General features: G+C 44.4%; 1 pseudogene; it reads right to left on the reverse strand.

Annotated features, from left to right (window-relative positions):
- Positions 1-466: 466 nt before the first annotated feature.
- Positions 467-562, reverse strand: LOC135269580 (small nucleolar RNA U13; annotated as a pseudogene).
- Between the last annotated feature and the right edge of the window lie 6,002 nt (positions 563-6,564).

Raw genomic sequence — 6,564 nt, forward strand, 5'->3', positions numbered from 1 at the left:
TCCTCCTCCTCCTTCCTCCTTCCTCCTCCTCCTCTTCTTTTTTGAGACAGAGTCTTGCTCTGTCACCCAGGCAGGAGTGCAGTGGTGCAGTCTCAGCTCACTGCAACCTCCACCTCCTGGCTTCGAGATTCTCTTGCCTCAGCCTCTGAAGTAGCTGGAATTACAGGCACGCACCATCATGCCTGGCTAATTTTTTTGTCTTTTTAGTAGAGATAGGGTCTCACTATGTTGTCCAGCTGGTGTCAAACTCCTGGCCTCCAGTGATCTGCCTGCCTTGCCTCCCAAAGTGCTGGGATCTGCGCCTAGCCAGATTTTCTATTCCTTCTTGAATCCTTTCTTGAGTTTCCCTCCTTCTCTTAATGTTTGATGTTTTTATTATTACAATACTTAAATTATTCTATCCATCACTTTTCTAACCTTTAGTAGGCTTATATTTTGATTTTTTATTCTATTTTTCTTTATTTCACATCAAGTGGATAACGTGCTGATGTCATAACACCTTTTGAAGGAGGCACTCTCACACATGCTCGTGAAAACCTAATCATGTGTAAGAAATACGTATTCACTCGTCCAAACCCAAAGAACTGACGCGGAGACACGAAGAACAGCGTAAGTGAGAGTTTTAATGTCAGTCTTGCGAGAGCGGGTGTCTGGTCGGCAGATAATTTAACTCCTAGCACGCTAGTCCCTCCCCCAGTTGCTCATTGGTCGAGTACTGTGGGGTTATAATCTTCCCCAATGTTGCCTAAGTTTCAATATTCCCCTTATAAGGTTATACGCAGGTGCCCTTCCCTGCTTAAATTTTTATTTGCCAGTAACAGAACTTTCTTCCCTTTTATGGGCTGACCCCTCCTCTGCATTCTGTTCGCTTATTGTGACCTTCTAGGTGCATGAGCCGTGAGGTTTGTTACATCTGCAGGCTGCCTGCCAGTACTCAGATTTATCATGCCTTGAAAATGGACGATTTATTTATTTTTCAGATGGAGTTTCACTCTTGTTGCCCAGGCTGGAGTGCAGTGGCAAAATCTCAGCTCACTGCAACCTCTGCCTTCCGGGTTCAAGAGATTCTTCTGTCTCAGCCTCCCGAGTAGCTAGGAATACTGGCGTGAACCACTGTGCCCGGCCGAAAATGGACCATTTGAAATGTTTTCTTACATCATGCTAATGAACTGCAGAAGTATCTATTTTGATTTCTTGTATATCCACTTTCCACAATTTCATTTGATCCTCCCCGTTGTCAGACAAGGATATTTACACTCCGTTTTCCCCTCTTTGCCTTGTTGCAACATCTATCAGTTTCACTTTTTAACTTTTTCACTTGTTAGTATTCGTCAACATTTGCATTCTGCCTTGCCGATACAACCAAGTCTCGAATGCAATGTCTGCAACTTGACTTTAAAAGTTAGAAATCCGTCAGGTTGCGGTGGCTCACGCCTGTAATCCCAGCACTTTGGGATGCTGAGGCGGGCGGATCACGAGGTCAGGAGTTCGAGACCAGCCTGACCAACATGGTGAAACCCTGTCTCTACGAAAAATACAAAAATTAGCTGGGTATGGTGGCGCATGCCTGTAATCCCACCTACTCAGGAGGCTGAGGCAGGAGAATTCCTTGAACCAAGGAGGCAGAGGTTGTGGTGAGCCAAGATCATTCCACTGCACTCCAGCCTGGGCCACAGAGCAAGACTCAAAAAAAAAAAAAAAAAAAAAGTTAGAAACCCATGAACGGCTTCCCGTGATGATGCCATTCTCAGAAGCGTTTGTTGCCTGGCCTGGTAGTAAGCTCTATGCCATTTTTCCAAATGCGAAAAAAGAATTGTCATATTCCACCAATAGCTTAACATTATGACACATTTCATTTGCTTCATTGTGGGCCATTATTTCTTGTATATGCTTGTTTTTCCTAGAGTGTCTCATCGCCTTTCTTTTCCTTTTTTCTTGCATGACTTGTGTTAATCCTTAATTGTTTTTAAGCTCTTAATTATTCCATCTCTTCTGTTAAATCTTCTTTTTTCACCAGAGATCTTTCTCTGAACATGCTCTGCCTTCCTGATCTAAACTGGATGGATGGTTGCTCACTTGCTTTTTTTTTTTGAGGCAGGGTCTTGATCTGTCATCCAGGCTGGAATGCAATGGTATAATCATCGTTCCCCACAGCCTCTACCTCCTGGACTCAAGCAATCCTCCTGAGTCAGCCTCCTGTGTAACTGGGACTACAGGCTCACACAACCACACCTGGCTAATTTTCATATTTTTATTTTTAGTAGAGACACGGTCTGGCTATGTTGCCCAGGCTGGTCTCAAATTCCTGAGCTCAAGCCATTCTCCTGCCTCTGCTGTCAAAAGTTCTGGGATTAGAGGCGTGAACCACCATACCTGGCTGCCAGTGGCTTTTTGAAAGCAATTTTCCCTATATCCTCTCTTATCCCCAGGCCTTGCTCTCTCCTCGGGCCAGTCATCTCAGCTCCTCTGAACTCTGGTTTTTCCCTCTTTACTGGTTAGCCTCTTCCTGAATCATTTCTTCTTCTGACTTTTACTCCTGCCATTATGGAATTTTGCTTTACCTCAGTTTGCCCACCTCTAAAAGTAGTCTAGATCATTCCAGAATATAACTTCAGCGGAATTTGGAAGAAGGTGATGAGCTCATATTGAAAATGTGCCTAGGCCGGGCGCAGTGGCTCAAGCCTATAATCCCAGCACTTTGGGTGGCAGAGGCGGGTGGATCACAAGTCAAGAGATCAAGACCATCCTGGTCAACAAGGTGAAACTCCGTCTCTACTAAAAAATACAAAAATTAGCTGGGCATGGTGGCACGCACCTGTAATCCCAGCTACTCGGAAGGCTGAGGCAGGAGAATTGCTTGAACCCAGGAGGCGGAGGTTGCGGTGAGCTGAGATCACGCCATTGCACTCCAGCCTGGGTAACAAGAGCGAAACTCCGTCTCAAAAAAAAAAAAGAAAATGTGCCTCAAAATGCCCAGGAGAGAGAGGTGTGACATAAAATGAAGGGATTGATTTCATTGTTAATTTCTTCTGACTTTTCCCTGGTTTTAACTAATTATCCATCCTGCAGCCAAGGTTAATTTTTGAATTTGGTATCATTGTATAGGGTTTAATCAGATAAAAGGATAATCAAGGTTAAATTGCTATACAATTAAGTTGTATTTTCCTTCCCTACCTAAAATGGAAAATTAAGGATTTACTTCTTTAACATTAAAGTGAATCCAAATATTGATAAGTCTACTGACAAGTTTTTAAGGGAGAGAATTTAATGCATCATCTCGGCCGGGTGCTGATTCAACATGAAGCTGCATATTCCAGTGGACAGAATTTGTGTTTGAATCAGGTGCTTCGTTGGAACTATTTTGGTTCACTTAATTCAACACATTTTTAAAAAAGGAACAACAAATTGGATGTGCAAATCTTCTTTGTAAGAAGAGGGGAAAAATCATTTTATTATGAGCAGTAAATCAAGAAATCAAGTTCTTACATCTATGAGTCCTTAGGGACAGACTGAAAAATCTCGTGGTATCTCACTTCATGTCCAAAAGCAAATAGTGGTGGGTTAAGTTTTAGATTTGCATCAAAAATTCAGGCTGGAAATAAATTAGAGTAAATTGAGGGATGTCAAAATCATATAAAAATTAAGATGAGGCCGGACTCAGTGCTGTAATCCCAGCACTTTGAGAGGCTGAGGTGGATGGATCACGAGGTCAAGAGATCGAGACCATCCTGGCCAACATGGTGAAACCCCATCTCTACTAAAAATATAGAAATTAGCTGGGTATGGTGGTGTGCGCCTGTAGTCCCAACTACTCGGGAGGCTGAGGCAGGATCGCTTGAACCTGGAAGGTGGACGTTGCGGTGAGCCGAGATCGTGCCACTACACTCTAGCCTGGTGACAAAGAGAGACTCTGTCTCAAAAAAAAAAAAAAAAAAAATTAAGATGAGTCTGGGTGCGGTGGCTCATGCCTGTAATCCCAGCACTTTGGGAGGCCAAGGTGGGTGGATCACCTGAGGTCAGGAGTTCAAGACCATCTTGGCTAACACAGTGAAACCCCATCTCTACTAAACATACAAAAAATTAGCTGAGCATGGTGGCGGGTGCCTGTAATCCCAGCTACACGGGAGGCTGAGGCTGGAGAATTGCTTGAACCTGGAAGACAGAGGCTGCAGTGAGCCAAGATCACGCCGCTATACTCCAGCCCGGGTAACATGAGTGAAACTCAGTCTCAAAAGAAAAAAAAAGATGTTTGACTTTAAAGTTTTTTTTGAGACGAAGTCTCACTGTCACTCAGGCTGGAGTGCAGTGGCTCAATCTTGGTTCACTGCAACCCCTTCTTCCTGGGTTCAAGCGATTCTCCTGCCTCAGCCTCCCAAATAGCTGGAATTACAGGTGTGTGCTGCCACGCCTGCTAATTTTTGTATTTTTAGCAGAAACGGGGGTTTCACTATGTTGGCAGGCTGGTCTCAAACTCCTGACCTCAGGTGATCCACCCTCCTCGGCCTCCCAAAGTGCTGGGATTACAGATGTCTGAACCATCGCACCCAGCCTTGACTTTTAAGAAGTATTTTTGCCTTCATCAACACAAACCTTTGGACATATGCGCAAGTAACTACGAGAAAAACTACCAGTTCATCAAATGTTTGACTTCCTTGCCATTCCATCACATGGTGAATAAGGAAGAAAACCTTCTCTCTTATCACTTTCCCAGACGAAATAGTTCATAGTTCTAGGCAAGTTGTCTAGGAGCTGTTTGTGACACAGAGCTAGGGACACACAGATGCCACCTCAACGATGATGCCTATCACTTAGAACTTGAAATTGACGCATCATGGGCTTCCCCCCTTAATTTATAGTGCAATAAAAGCAGTAATAAATGTAGGTGCAAAGAGTTACCATTTTTACGATTCTGATAAGTTCACACTCCTGGTTTTCCCCTCACGCTATCCCAGGCTCAAGTATTTAATATTTAACAATCTGTATTCTATAAATAATAGATGTGCCTGTCCTCACAACTGAAGATCAGCAGCAGATTTTATTGTTGACAAGAGTGATAATGTTCTCTCACCTGCTTAACTTTTTATGTTTCTGTTAATTTCCCCTTTGTGGCCGAGAGTCCAGGGAGGGGTTTGGGTCATTCTGGAGAGAAACAGGCTGTAACAAGCCACCTGGAACCAAGCATTTGGAGAAGCATGGATGACTCTATGATCACGTCAGCAGTCTGAGGTCACAGACTCGTGCAGATGCTGGAGCTGGAGGGAGGCATCCTCCGACTTTCCATGACAGGCAGCTGCAGGTCTCCATCCAACAAACAACGAGCTCATGCCTGGTAAGTGCAAAGAAGACCCTGTGGGACAGTTGTCTGTGAAGGGATTTGGCCAAGGTCAGACAGCGAATTCTTGGCAGAGTGAGTGAAATTCAATTCAGTTCAATAAATGGTTGGAAAACATTAAGAAACAGAGTCCTGGCCGGATGTGGTGCTCACGCCTATAATCCCAGCACTTTGGGAGGCCGAGATGGGTGGATCACTGAAAGTCACAAGTTTAAGGCCAGCCTGGCCAATATGGTGAAATTCTGTCTTTACTAAAAATACAAAAATTAGCCAGGCATGGAGGCACGTGCCTGTAGTCCTAGCTACTCAGAGGTTGAGGCAGGAGAATCCCTTGAACCCGGGAGACGTAGGTTGCAATGAGCTGAGATTGTGCCACTGCACTCCAATCTGAGCCACAGAGCAAGACTCTGTATCAATTAAAAAAAAAAAAAAAAGTGAGAGAGCCCTGGCTGGGCACCGTAACTCACACCTACAATCCCAGCACTTTGGGCAGCTGAGACAGGAAAGTTGCTTGAGCCCAGGAGTTCAGGACCATGGTGGGCAATATAGGGAGAGATCTCATCTCTACAAAATTTTTTTAAAAAATTAGCTGAGCACGTGTCACACACCTGCAATCCCAGCTTCTCAGAAGGCTGAGGTGGGAGGACTGTTTGAACTTGGGAGGTCGAGACTTCAGTGAACCAGATCATGCCATTGTACTCCAGCCTGGGCAACAGAAGAAGACCCCTGAGAGAAAGAAAGAAGGAAGGAAGGAAAGAAAGAAAGAGCAAGAGAAGAAAGAGAGAGAGAGGAAGGAAGGAAGGAAGAAAAGAAAGAAGAAGAAAGAAAGAAAAAGAAAGAAAGAAACAGAATCCTGGCTCTCAAAAAAGTTTAGCTCATGAGTCCTCTGCTGAAAAATTCCACAAATGGACTTCTGCCACGTTAATAATAAAACCCCATCGAGGCAAGTCCCCTTGAGTTCTGACTGCTTCCATCCCCATCTGTGGTCCTATCAGTCCCTCAAACTAAGATAACTGCCTCCTCAGGGCCATTGTATAGGCTGTTCCCTGTGATCAATATGCTCTTCCCCCCAATATACCCACAGCTCCAGCTAAAACATCATCATCCCACCCACCATTCCACTCACTTAGCGAGGCATTCCCTAGCCCATTTCCTGGCTTTGTTGACTTCAGAGGGTCTATCACATAGAAAACCATCCTACTTATTTGTATCTTACGTCATTGTCTGTCTGC

This window comes from Aotus nancymaae, unplaced genomic scaffold, assembly GCF_030222135.1.
Source record: "Aotus nancymaae isolate 86718 unplaced genomic scaffold, 86718_ANA_hifiasm-v0.15.2.pri h1tg000053l, whole genome shotgun sequence".
Lineage (NCBI taxonomy): Eukaryota > Metazoa > Chordata > Mammalia > Primates > Aotidae > Aotus > Aotus nancymaae.